We start from the raw sequence: 12,767 nt of genomic DNA, 5'->3' as shown, positions 1-12,767 counted from the left end.
GGAAAACAGCATGGAGAGCGCTCCTCCCAAAGCAGAATTTGCTAAGTGTTGGGCAGCGCCACGCGGTGAGGAAGAAACTTTGTCTCAGCTGATGTGTTTCATCACAGGGAAGGGGAAAAAAAATAAAAAAGAGAGAAAGAAAAAAACCCCAACAACGCCCACAAATGTTGTGCCATGACTCTATCCTTGCTTTCTACGGACTGAAATTTAGCGCTGCCGGAAAAGAAAGCGTTTTTGAGGAGCCTTGGGGAATCTTCAGCACAAGCCTGCACGCTAAACTCCAAGCATCACGTTGGAGTTTATCAGACACCGCTTTCAACTCTCGAAAGCTGCTCTTTTTAAACAAGCCGGCCGCCAGGCAGATAAAGGGCGCGGGAAGAGCTCCCACGGGTGGGGCTGCGCCGCAGGAGCACCGGGCGGGCTCCGGGAACAGAACCGGGTCCGTGTGGGGCTGGGGGCCCCCGGCGCTCCCGGCTCCGGCGGGGACGCGGAGCCGCGGCTCTTTCTCAGGAGCACATTGGGAAGCGCCGGGCTCGCCCCTGGAGGAGGGAGCGAGTCCCTCTGCTCCAGAATGGGGTGCTCTAAGCCAGAGTAGGGTACTCTGAGCCAGAGGGGGCTCAGCGCCATGCCGAGAGGGTTCGCCGCTCCCGGCGCTGCCCGCCCCCGACCCCGCTGAGGAAGGGGGGGTCCCGCTAAGGAGGGGCCGCGCTCACCTCGCCCACTCCCCTCCCCGCACAGCGCCGCTCCCGCCCTCCCTTACCTGCGCCGGGGTGGCCTCTCCTGCCCCCGCCCTTCCCTTCTCTGCCTTTCCCTTCCCTGCCCTCCCGCCCCGTCACCTCACGGGCGGTCCCGAGAGCCCCGGCCCGGCCCCGGAGTTACGAGCGCCGGCAACAAGTCCCGGCGTCTGCGCATGCGCGCGGGGCCCCCTGTCAGCGCTCCCCCCACAGGCCTCTCCGGCCGGGACAGTGCCACCCTCCCTGGGACGGTGCCACCCTCCCTGGGACGGTGCCACCCTCCCTGGGACAGTGCCACCCTTGCCGGGACAGGGCCACCCCCGCCGGGACAGTGCCGCCCCCTCGCCTCCCTGAGGGAGCGGACCCTCAGCTAGCCGAGGGAACGCTGCCGCTATTATTGTCCAGCCTGAAGAGAAGGCTCGGGAGAGGCCTTCTAGCGCCCACCGGTGTCTAAAAGCAGAAGCGAACAGAGCGTTTTATAGCACGGGGAAAAAAATAAAAACTAAGAAATGTGAGATAGGATTTCCAGAGAGGCTTCATCATTTCAGGTCTGGTGAAGCGGGCAAGGTGGAAGTGGAGCAGGTCATACACTGAGATCATAGAATCATGGAATGGAGTGGTTTGGGAGGGATCTGAAATATCATCAATATCGTCAATTTCCAACCATTATCATCCATTTCCAACCCCCCACACTGGGCAGGGACACCTTACACCAGACCAGGCTGCTCAGAGCTCCATCCAACCTGGTCTTGAGCACTTCCAGGGATGGGACATCCACAGCTTCTCTGGGCAACCTCTTCACACTTAGAGTGAAGAATTTTTTTCCTGTTACCTAATCTAAACCTACCCTCTTTCATTTGAACCCATTCCCCCCTGTCCTGTCACAACATGCCCATGTAGAAATTCCCTCTCCAGCTTTCCTGTAGCCCTCTGCAGGTACTTGAAGGTGCTCTAAACTCTCCCAGAAGCTTTTCTGCAGGCTGGACAATCCCAGCCCTCTCAGCCTGTCTTTGTAGGAGAGGTGCTCCAGCCCTTTGAGCATCTTCATGGTCTCCTCTGGACTCACTCTCACATCTTTTTTGTGCTGGGGGCCCCAGAGCCAGACTCAGCATTCAGGGTGGGCTCTCACAAGGGTAGAGTAGGAGGGAGACTCACCCTCACTGACCTGCTGGCCGAACCTCTTCAGATAGGTAGCTCTGAAATAAATTAACAAATTAATGGTAGTAGCATGAACATTCCATGAAGTATGCACAGCCCCTTGTCTCCACACACAACTCATATGCTGTGAATTGGAAAAAACCCCAAGACCTTGGGAGTTTAGGTTAATGAGTCTGTGACAGAGTTGGGATAAGACCAAATCCCAGATATCCCCAAGGACATCCTGTCCTTTAAGGGGTTCATTGCTTGCAGACAACAGGTCAGAAACACTGTACAGCATCTCCCTGCCTTCCACTTCTTCTCTACACTTCATTGTAGTGTTCCCTCCACAGCCATTTGATACCCAGCATTGCCAACCATCCTCATCCTCCTGTGCCTTCATCCTTTGCTCCTGACTGGCAGGACTGCCCTCAGTGAGCAGCAGGCATATGAGGAAGAGGAAGATTATGGTAATGACGAAAATGTGACTGTTCAGAGGGAACCAGGGACCACTTGCCTTCAAAGGTTTGCAGTCTCATGGATGAAGCAGCAGCGATGTCTTAGAACAGCAACCCACTCTGAAACCAACCAAAAATATTAATTGCAAAGTTCAGTCTGATGTTACATTGATCAAAACCTTGGTTATCTGCTGACTTTTATGTTTAAAAGGGATTAATGTCCCAGCTGCCAAGAAGCCACTGTCTGCTCCATCTGACAGTCCTGATCCTGCCTCTCCATCTTTAACTCCTTGTGTTCCCATGTGCTCAGACTCCATGGATGACGGGGCCCTGCATGCATGGCTGCTCTCCTGCTCCCTGCCACTTTATTCACCCCACAATTGTTTTACTCTGCCAAATCCTTGTTTCCCTTTCCAGGAGTGCCTGCTCAGTGGAGATCAGCATCTGGCTGTACGTGTGCTATCTGCCTTCTCCCACTTCATCCCACAAAAAGGACAAAGTCTGGTTATCTGCAGTCACTGAGAGACATTTCAGGACAGAATTTCATCACTTACCCAGCAGATGCATTGTAGATAATCTGTGATTTTAAATTGGCTGTAATAATTATGCCACTTAGAAAATGACATTAAAGTTCTCAGCTCAGAGTGGTTCAGATTCACTGCTGGAATAAAGAAATCCCACTGGTGTTGAAGGATGTTAGTTTTACCTTTAAACACTCTGTCTCCTCTCTAGGGCTGTGTTGGTGGGAAAGTTGTTTGGCATGAGTGTTGTAGAGCTATTGTTCCATCCTGTCTTTTCTGGAACAACTCTTCCTGTGGACAACTTATTTCAAAACAGGATTTCACAGTGGAATAATTGTAATTACTTTCTTTTAAATTGAGCAGATCGACCATGTAGGTGAAGCCTCAGTGTGTGCTTGCAGCTCTTCCACTTCTAGGACCAAAATCTGCTTGGGTGGTTTTCTCACTGATTTCCCAAGCTGTTCATACTCTTGATTCTTGCAAGGTTTTTCAAAATTAGGAAGACCTTGCTCTGGTTAGATTATCTTACTCTGTAGTGTAAAATAGGTAATTTTCAGTGATCTCAACATTGTAGTCTTGACATTCTTCAGTGTGATGACTTTTGCCTAGCTGCAAAATAATTTTTCCCCTCTCTCTCTCTCACAAGAATAACATCAAGCTTTTGTCATTTGTTTTTGTTCTTCCTCTGTCTAGACAGGCTCTTTAGCTAAGTGGTGTGATTTTGTTTATCTCTAATTTCAACAGCAGAGTCACATTTCCCTCCTCCCCACCTCTTGTAAATAGGGTTTTGTTTACCACTGTCTGTTCTTTTGGTGACAAAAGCCACATACTGTCATTAGTTCACAAACGTTTAATTATGTTGCTAGAGCAGATGGAAAACCACCCTCAGGACCTAGGGAGCAGGTAAAGAGACTCTGAAATCCTTCCACCTTTCTTTTATTTTGCATCCTCCATATCCACTTCAGCAGCTCTTTAGCACCAGGTTGAACAAGTGTGCAGGGTATTTACACTTCCACGTGTGACTCTTCCCTTGCTTTATTAAATGACCTTATGGCTGGAGAGCTCCCTTGTCACTTTAGTTTGATTTATCACAGCAGGATGTCCCTTGATGGGTGAATTCCCAAGAGGACTTCAATGGTCTCTGGAGGTGAGTAGCAGGTGGCCTGAGCTTTGCCATGCATGGCAACTCTCAACATGGTTTCTTCTCTCTGAAGAAGCTCATCAGCCCAGCTTGCTGCTCCCTACTTATCTGCCTATTCAAATATACCTTAATGGATTTAATTCAGGCTTCCAGCCTGGCAGCCCTTTGCTAGCTTTTAATCTTTGCCTTCATCTGGAAACCTGTTTATGAACCTCAATGCACCACAGAACACGGTGTGGGCATTGTGGGGTTTTCCTTTGAAAGGTCTGAGCATTAAAGTGTTTATAATTTAGACAAACAAGTAGAAAAATCTAGGCAGATACACGGATTTAAATGTCATCATACAGATCAGCAATCAGCAAGTCTTGATTTTAATTGACAATTTATCCTTCTTTTCTCTTTATTCTTTTTAATTGTTTTTGGCATGCTGCTTCTCATTCATAGGTAATATGTTGACTTTCAAGGTAGAAAATGTCTTGCATTAAAGTTGGAATGTATTTTTATTAATCTATACAACAGATTATTATACAACATATTTTACCAAATATATCTAGCAATATATGATAGAAATTTGCTTTTCTTTTATATTTTATGTCAGATAGGAAATGGTGAATGTAGCATTGGTATTGATGCTTGAGCATGATTCATTTTCCTTGTCATCTTCATCAAGTTATACTTGGATGAAAACTGGAATTTTCTTAAAACACACAGGAAACTGCAATCTAAAATAGCAATGCTGAAAAGTACAGGAGGAAAAAGTAGGCTTATTGCCACACACTTTGCATAAGCTTGATTTATGAAGTGGTGAATCCATGAGCTTCCTCATCACACCTCTGGGCAGGGTGAGGTTTTAAACCTTAGTTTCTTTGGAGTAGTTGCAGGTGTGGAGAATACCTTGCTGATATTGTTAGGTTTATTGTTAGCCTGTCACAATGCAACCACTGTCGGTGTGACACACCTTGGTACAAAACTAGGGCAGGGTGGCCTGCAGCGTGGGTGACTTCATTGTTTCCTGAATGTACACATTATCTTAATGCTTATCCATGCTTTAACTCCATGTGGATGGAACCTGAAGGGATTTAATGCATAGGTGGCACAGCACTAACTGTAATTAGGGCAGCTCCCTGAGAGAGAGGGGGAGATGGAGAAACCATCTGGCACAATCTGGTCTGTCCCACTGAAGAGGAGATCACCTGGCCATGTGAGCCATTGGATTTATCAGGCACCAGGTGTGCTTGTTACCAGTATGAAATATCAAACCACTCTGAGCTTGTCAAGCTTTCCCATACCCAGGTACAGCACACATTAGTTTTCCTGAACCACTCCAGTGTCGTCAAGAGCCTCTCTGCTCCACAGGTGTCTTCACTGCACACAGTGACTCCTGTTGCAGCAGTACTGAGACCAGCCCTGGACAGATTTTAGCTTCCTTGCCTCAGGTTCTGCTTTCCCTGGAGCACAGAGATGATCCTGCACAGCTTGTTTGTGCAGGAGCCACAAAATGCACTAGGAATTCTTGCAGTCTAAACCATTGGTGAGTCAATTCAACTGGGTTTGCTGCAGCCTTGGATTGAGAGTAAATTTTTGTGAAGCGAGCTCTGAAATCCTGGTTTTAATTCAAATAGAATTAAAAGAGGAACACTAGTTTCCCCCCCCCCCTTTTTTTTTTCTTTCCAAACACCACTCAGTTTGACAGCTTTGAAGAAACTACTCATGGCTGGTCTGCTGTATCCACACTATCTGTAGAGAGTGCAGTGAGATTCCCAGCTTTTAGACATAAGAACTGTGTTCCAAGGCCTTGGCACAACACTTTCTGGTTTACTGGCTTGATTTCCTTTAAAATGTCAGCATCAAACATGCTGCTTGATAAATTTATAGATTAAAATAATTTTTATAAATTTATAGATTAAATAGTTTTTTAAAAGACTTCCATAATGAGCAGTCTTTCTTTTTTTTCTGTTAGGCAAGAATTCCCCCTTCCCACTTCTGGATTTGCAGATGAAAAGAATTCAGTGTCCAAACTGTGAGGATTTCAAAGAGCTGGCAAGGCCTGAGTTACAATTTCCACAGCAGCAGCAGCAGCTTGGCTCCTTTGCAGACAGGGGGCCACTAATGACAGCAGGATGATCCTGGTGAGCCCAAGCAGGGGGTCAGGTGCCAGGGATGCAAGGGGCAAGTGGCTGGGGTGACTTGGTGTCAGGATGCAAAGTGGCTTAAGTAGGAAGATGTGAAGAGCTGTGGCCATGGCAAACAGCCACAACCAAGGGCAATGAGGCTTTTCCAGCAAGGAAGCTCCTGAATCCAGGGGAGCATGGCTTTAGTAGAGTGTGACTGGAATTGGTAGGGAGCAGCAGCATCCAGCCAGTTCCAAGTGCATGACTGCTGCCTGAGGATCCACAGGCACATGGATCCTCACTGTGTGCTTTCTGCACCTCCATTTTAGGGAAGCAGGGTTGCCTAAATCTGTCCATTCCTCAGTGTGTGAATTCCTGTTGGACATATTATCACCATACTTTCAGATTTTCCCATTCTTGTCCCTCCTTATCCACTGTTTCTTTTATGTAGTATTTTATTTCTTCCCCTCATTCATCCTTTCTCATATTTCCTTTCCTGTGATTCTTTCACTCTCTCTAAATCACTTTCTTTTCTTTCTGCTTCAGCTTTCTCCTTTCAGATGTATGCAAGGGATATAAAGGTATTTCCTCACATCTCTTCCAGCTGGACTTGGCATGTCTGACGTTGCCTCATGAGTGGGAGTGTGGCCTTATCTGTGTGAAAAGGGAAAGTAATGTAGTCCCTGCAAGCTGAGCACCTTAGACACACAGGTGATCTATGGATCAATGGAGAACTTTCTTCCCTGAAACAGATGGCTAGTTTTATCAAGATACTTTAAGTACAGTAATTGTTAGAGTCTATTGCTGATTAGAGTTTTGTTGGTAGAAGCTGTGGTGCCTTTGAAAATCAGCTTATTTATTTTGGTGTCAAAAATTTTGGCCAAAGGAATTTGCTCAAGGTCGTAGTCCTGACTCAGGGACAGAACTGGGAAAAAGAGCCCAGATGTTTTCAGCTCTCCTTTCCTACTGTTTCAGTAAAGCAGATGTTTATGTTTAGATTCACTGAAGTAGATGTTTATATATTCAGGTTATGTATCAGTTACTGATAGAGCAAGTGATCAGAATTAATCTGGGAGAAGTTAAGAGCAGGTCCTGTAAAGTGTCATGATTTCTGGCATGAGATGAACTGCAGGATGGAAGAAAGGATCAGTGTTACATGGGAACACCTAGGCAAACTACTCCTGCCCTCACCACATGGTGCACCTTTTCTTTTACACCCTGTCAGGGTCAGTTCCTGGGGCTGTACAGCACAGCTCAGAGAGCAGGTGCTGCATGCAGAGCTCTGGCATGAACAGAACTGAGGTTTGGGCCCCAAATTGCCAACTGCCCTGGGCAACAGCGAGCCAGGGTGATTGGGATTCCCTTGGAACCATAGTTCCTGTGAAAATGAGAAGAGTTTCATACATCAATGTAAGAACTTGAATTTATTATTCAAATGATCATAGTGAGAGCTTTTCTCAGTGGACAGGAAATTGTGTTCCCATCCACTCTGGAAACAAGACAACTGTGTTCTGTTATTGCTGTTGTTTCTAGATCAGTTTCAAGGCAACCCAAACAGCAGTATATTTTCATGTCCTATTATGAATCACAGCATTTTCTCATTTAGGACAGCAAGTGTTCAACAGTTTACCAGCCTGGGAACACAGTGGAGGCCAGAGGTAAGCTCTGCTACCACAAGGGACTGAAAACAAATCAAACAATGAAGCTTTCAAAGAGTTTTAAGAGCCCAATTTCTAAGTCTGCTTCGCATAATGATTTTCAGATTCCTCCCATTGGATTTGCAGAAATTGAACTTCCTTGAGAACATTGTTTTCCTGTAGTCTGCCTTAGAAGTTTTCCAACAGAACTGGTCAAAATGATCAAGCATTTCAAATTAATTCTCAGGTCATCTGTATCTCAGGTCATCTATCTCTATATCTATATACAGTAATTATTTCTAGTTTTGCTGTCACAAGGTAAAATATTCCTTGCTCTATTTTATAATCAAAGCAGAGAAAAGGGACTAAGCACCCAAGTTTTGCTCAATGAGAAATAAGACTCTAAATTCCTTCTTGTACCTTTGAAAAATCTTCTCCACATGTATGATTTGTCAAAAGATGCTGAATTCTGCACTGGCAACTGCTAAAGCTAAGAGCCATGCTGCATAGATAAAATAAATTTTAGTCTCCATATCTTTAGTTATTCAGCCTGGAAAGCTGACAGATACCAGCTTCAAATGCATGGCATTTCCTGCAGAATCACATGTCAAAGCCAAAATTAAGGTTCAGAAATGCATTTGGTTGCTCTGTGGAACTGTTAGCCACTCCTGGATTAATGGTTTTGAATAAGCAAATGGTAAGGTAAGAAAAGGAAAAAAAAAGAAAAAACTCAAAGAACTGAAGCTTGTGTTTCACGCTTCAAGTGAGCTGACCAAGTGTGGTTAAATTCCCTTTTAAAATCAAATGGCCATGATGCATCTCCCATGGTGCTGCAGTATGAATGCTAAAAGGATTAAAACTGGTCAGGTCACAGAGCTTTCTTTTTTGCTCTTTTAAGGGCCATGTTATATCCGAGGCCTTATTTTCCTTCTTTACATAGATATGACTGCATGTCAGGAAATTACATAATTTCCTGTGCCATGAAGTAAAATACCCTTTACTGTTCTGTTTTGGAGTCAAATACACAAAAAACCAGTCATTTTTTCAGTTCTTTTCTTCTGAATTCTTTTAAATTAAATAGTAATATCATTCAAAAATGTTAGAAATCAATGCTATGAGAATATAAATATTTAAGTGAAAACAGCTTTGTAGTAACTTCTTGAGTAGGAGCAGTCTATCCACACACCCTCCTTTCTGAACATTGTAGCATTATTTGAGAACAAAAAAATTTATGGAGCTATTTTGGTATTTGTTACTGTGCAATTCTCAAAGGTGTAACAAACTACTCAATCTAGACAGAAGAGGATGAAGAGGATGAATAATAAATCACCACTAACAGTAACCTCAACAGATTACTGTCAGTTTAACTAACAGTAAATCTCAATAGATTTTAAAAATGAGTTAAGGATTTGAAATTTTATTAACAGATTTAAAATATTTTAAAATGTATTTCAAATAATCTACAGGCCTTTAAGACCATTCTCTGAACAGGCATCAGCACTCTGAGGACTCTGAAGAAAATTTTCCTGCAAAAAATTCAGTGCCATGCTTACAGCCTCTTTCTGTTTCAAAAGAATGAACATCAAGCATCAGGATGAGGGAATATAGTTTGATCCAGATCATCATTTCCAAGATGGTTTTGTACCTCTTGGAACTCCCAGCTTCCAGATATGTTCTCCCTGTATGAGCCCTGCTCACCCAAAACCCAGACAAGCAGGCCTGGAGCTGTTGCTGGGCCCTTTCAGGATTCTACCTCACCATCTTTTTGATTACAGCCCCAGTGTGCTGTTGACATCAGGGACAAAAGCCATGTGCAGGTAATTATTTTAGAAACTGAATACATCAGTCAGTACAATCTCGGTTCCATGGGGTAAAACCCACTGACATGAAATAGCCCCAGAGTGACTTCAGCAGCAGATGTTACAGATGGAAAACAACCATGTGAGTGGTAGTTTAGCTCATTTTCCTGTTGTTGCAGGTATCTTTTTGCCAATCAGTAGATTTGTTAAGGCACTGCCCAAGCTAATTTTGAATAGCCCAGTGAGGACTAGCAGAAGCCTTTGGGCAGCTGCTCCTCCCTCTATCTGATGTACCAGATTAGAGAAGTCTAAACTGTCAATTCTGTCTTGTCATCTGTGTGTGTGTTATCACTTAATTTTCCCTTCTACACCATTTCATTGGGTTTTGTAATTTTCTGTGCAAGTAACAGGCATTTTTAGAGTTTTCTTGCACTCCACTAACAAATTACTGTTTTGCACAACAGCTCATAAGTTGCTTTTTAGGTCTCACTCATCTTGGCCTTTCATCTTTAGTTTTGGCCTGCAGAAAAAAATATTTTCCAGCAAAGTTAGTAATGCAAATTATTCAACTTACATTAACACATACTTCATAATCTTTCTGTCTTTACAGCTTCTCCTGGCAATAGAAATAAATTACAGCTGCTAGAATATAGTGTTATTCTTTATCTGAGTTGGGGAAAAGTGATTCATTTTCTCTCTTTCTTAGCAAAAGAGGACACTCTGTTCAGTGAAGCAAAACTTATTAGAGCTAAAATTAACTGGAGGAAATACAATCCATAATTAAGCCAGGTTACTTAGTGCCACAGATGCAGTATAAAGAGTATTCCAACTGTATTAGCATGACAGGGAAATGGGGACATCACAGGTTTTGGAATGCCAATTGCCACACAAACTTGGCACAGAATCAGTGAAGGCTGTGGAACATTGAATCTGCACAATAAGGCAGAAGAAACTTTTAAATAAAGTTGATAAACTTCTACGTTATCAATACAGTTGCAAGGGAAAAGCAGCATTTTAGCTAGGCTGATAAATGGGCTCTGATTAGAAATTAAGTGGTGCTCCTACAGAATTCAGCCATTTCTCAGTAATTAGGACATTCCTTAATGAAGTGGACTGTGGTGCAAAGCAAGCAATTCAGAGCTGTATGCTTATTTATCTGATTCAAGTGCATTAGCTAAATGTCAGTGTTTTTGCCAGCAGCTCGTGCTGCAGCCATCAGAGCCGTGACGAGTCCTGCTCCCCAGCTAACAAACAAGGAACAGGCTGGGGCAGTGGGGAGGAGACTGCTGAAGGCATGGAAAATGCTGTATTTAAACAGTTGTGTTTGCTTTTCTGTTAAAAAAAAATAAAAAATCTTGAAGATCTCCTTTCTGCCAGAACACAGGCACTTTGCAAATGCTGCCAACACAAACCCCTGCGAGCCAGCCAGCTGACATCAGCTGACCAAGGACATGGGGGGACTTTGGACATTTTATCCATTCCTCCTCCTCAGACAGACTGCCTTTTGTCCTGCCCATCTGACCAAAACAAGCTCATGAGTGAAAGCAGAAGCTGCCTATGGAAGATGTGCTTGTGTCAGTGCAATCAGGGATGCACAGCACCAGGAGGGAAGGACCCAACAGGATGGGATCTCTCAGATATTTCCATTGGAGATGGCCAGTTCAGTCTGGCCTGTACTGGTGATGAGGAAAAACAGTCTCATGTCCTTGCCTAGATTAAATGAGCTGGACAATTTCTGTGCAGCTCAAGCAGGTGATAGTTTGGAGCACAAAAGTTGCTACTGCAAGGAGAGCAAACCCTAAGGACTGAGGCTGAGGTTGCAGCATCTTTGGAATGAGATCTGTGCACTCAGAGCAACCACAATTCATCTCAGACATGGGACAGGAAGTTCTATTTCCCAGAGTCAGGTTAGCCAGAGCTCACAACACAGATCCAAAGTCCCTTTTATGGCTTTGCACCCACTGGAAGGAGGAAGGGAATGCATGAGAGGCAGGTAAGTCAGGTGATCCCTGATTGAGCACAAAGCCTTTTGGCACAAAAATTAACAAGGGCAAGTCTTTGCAAAAAATCCCAGCCATCAGAAAGATCAACACAACTACACTGATTGGCTCTGCTGAAAACAGCAATTTTCAGTCTGGCCCTGGGAGACAGCCAGATATCTTGTATTATCAGGCCTTACCTTCTGGAAAATTTTCCATGCCAGACACTTGCAGAGCAAGCTGAGGCCACAGGGAGCAAATTCCAGGGAGTTGTACTGGCCCACAGAAGTTGCTTTTCACATCACTCAAACAAGGGCTGTTTTAATGTGGGGCTAGCTCTAATACAAAAGGGTTATGTCCATGGCAATTGAAATCTGCAAAAGTTTAATATTGAGACCCTCAATACTGGAAATACATTTCAAACATTCTTGTGTCCCTGGATAATAGCTACATAATTAGGGCAAGCCTTTCACACTTTCTCTTTGATCCCACTGGACTTATTTACCAAAAGTCATTGCACAGATGTGCCCAGCAAATGTCTTACAGAAGTGCTTGTAACAAAATTAAAAGCTTAAATATAGAGATTCTCTCTCCACTAAGTCCTGGGTTTTATTAGAACTGGGAGTTGCTCATACTTCACCCCTTGCAGCCTCTTTGAATCCTCTGTTTGACATTTCAAAAGTGCCATGCAGGTTCTAATACACATTACACAGAAAGAGCTATTATAAAATTCCTGACTTTTTCTTGTTTGCACGACAAAGGGGGAATGGCAAATCCTCCAATTGGACCAGATAATCACTCTCCTGTGAAAAGCCTCCAATATACATCCTCTGTTTTCTTCTTAGCTGAGCTTCAAGTGTGTTTGGTCAATAATTTTATTTCGGGTGTGAAGCCCATAAATCACCTCCCAATACACATTGGACAGTGGAGAGTCCTGGTGGATTTGGCATCAGCCACAGGAGAAATCCCATTCGGATACAGGAAAGCTGGGTGCTGCTGGAGCAATCAGACATTTTCATTTCACGTTGTCATGGTCTTTTGAAGAACACTCACTGCAGAGTAGGACCACTCTCTGGGGCAAAGACTAATTGGATGGATAAATAATTATAGGATTGTGTCTTCTGACATAAGAGAAAGACCATTACAAATCCTTGGACTGCAGTTTTATCCAGGTGACCATATAAACCTAACAAATTCCCTGTTGGAACTGAGCTGGCCAACATTTTGAGTGCCCACATGCAGAAAACTTT

The sequence above is a fragment of the Melospiza georgiana genome, chromosome 3 (assembly GCF_028018845.1).
Source record: "Melospiza georgiana isolate bMelGeo1 chromosome 3, bMelGeo1.pri, whole genome shotgun sequence".
NCBI classification, from domain to species: Eukaryota; Metazoa; Chordata; class Aves; order Passeriformes; family Passerellidae; genus Melospiza; species Melospiza georgiana.
Note: the sequence above shows the minus strand (reverse complement) of the source record.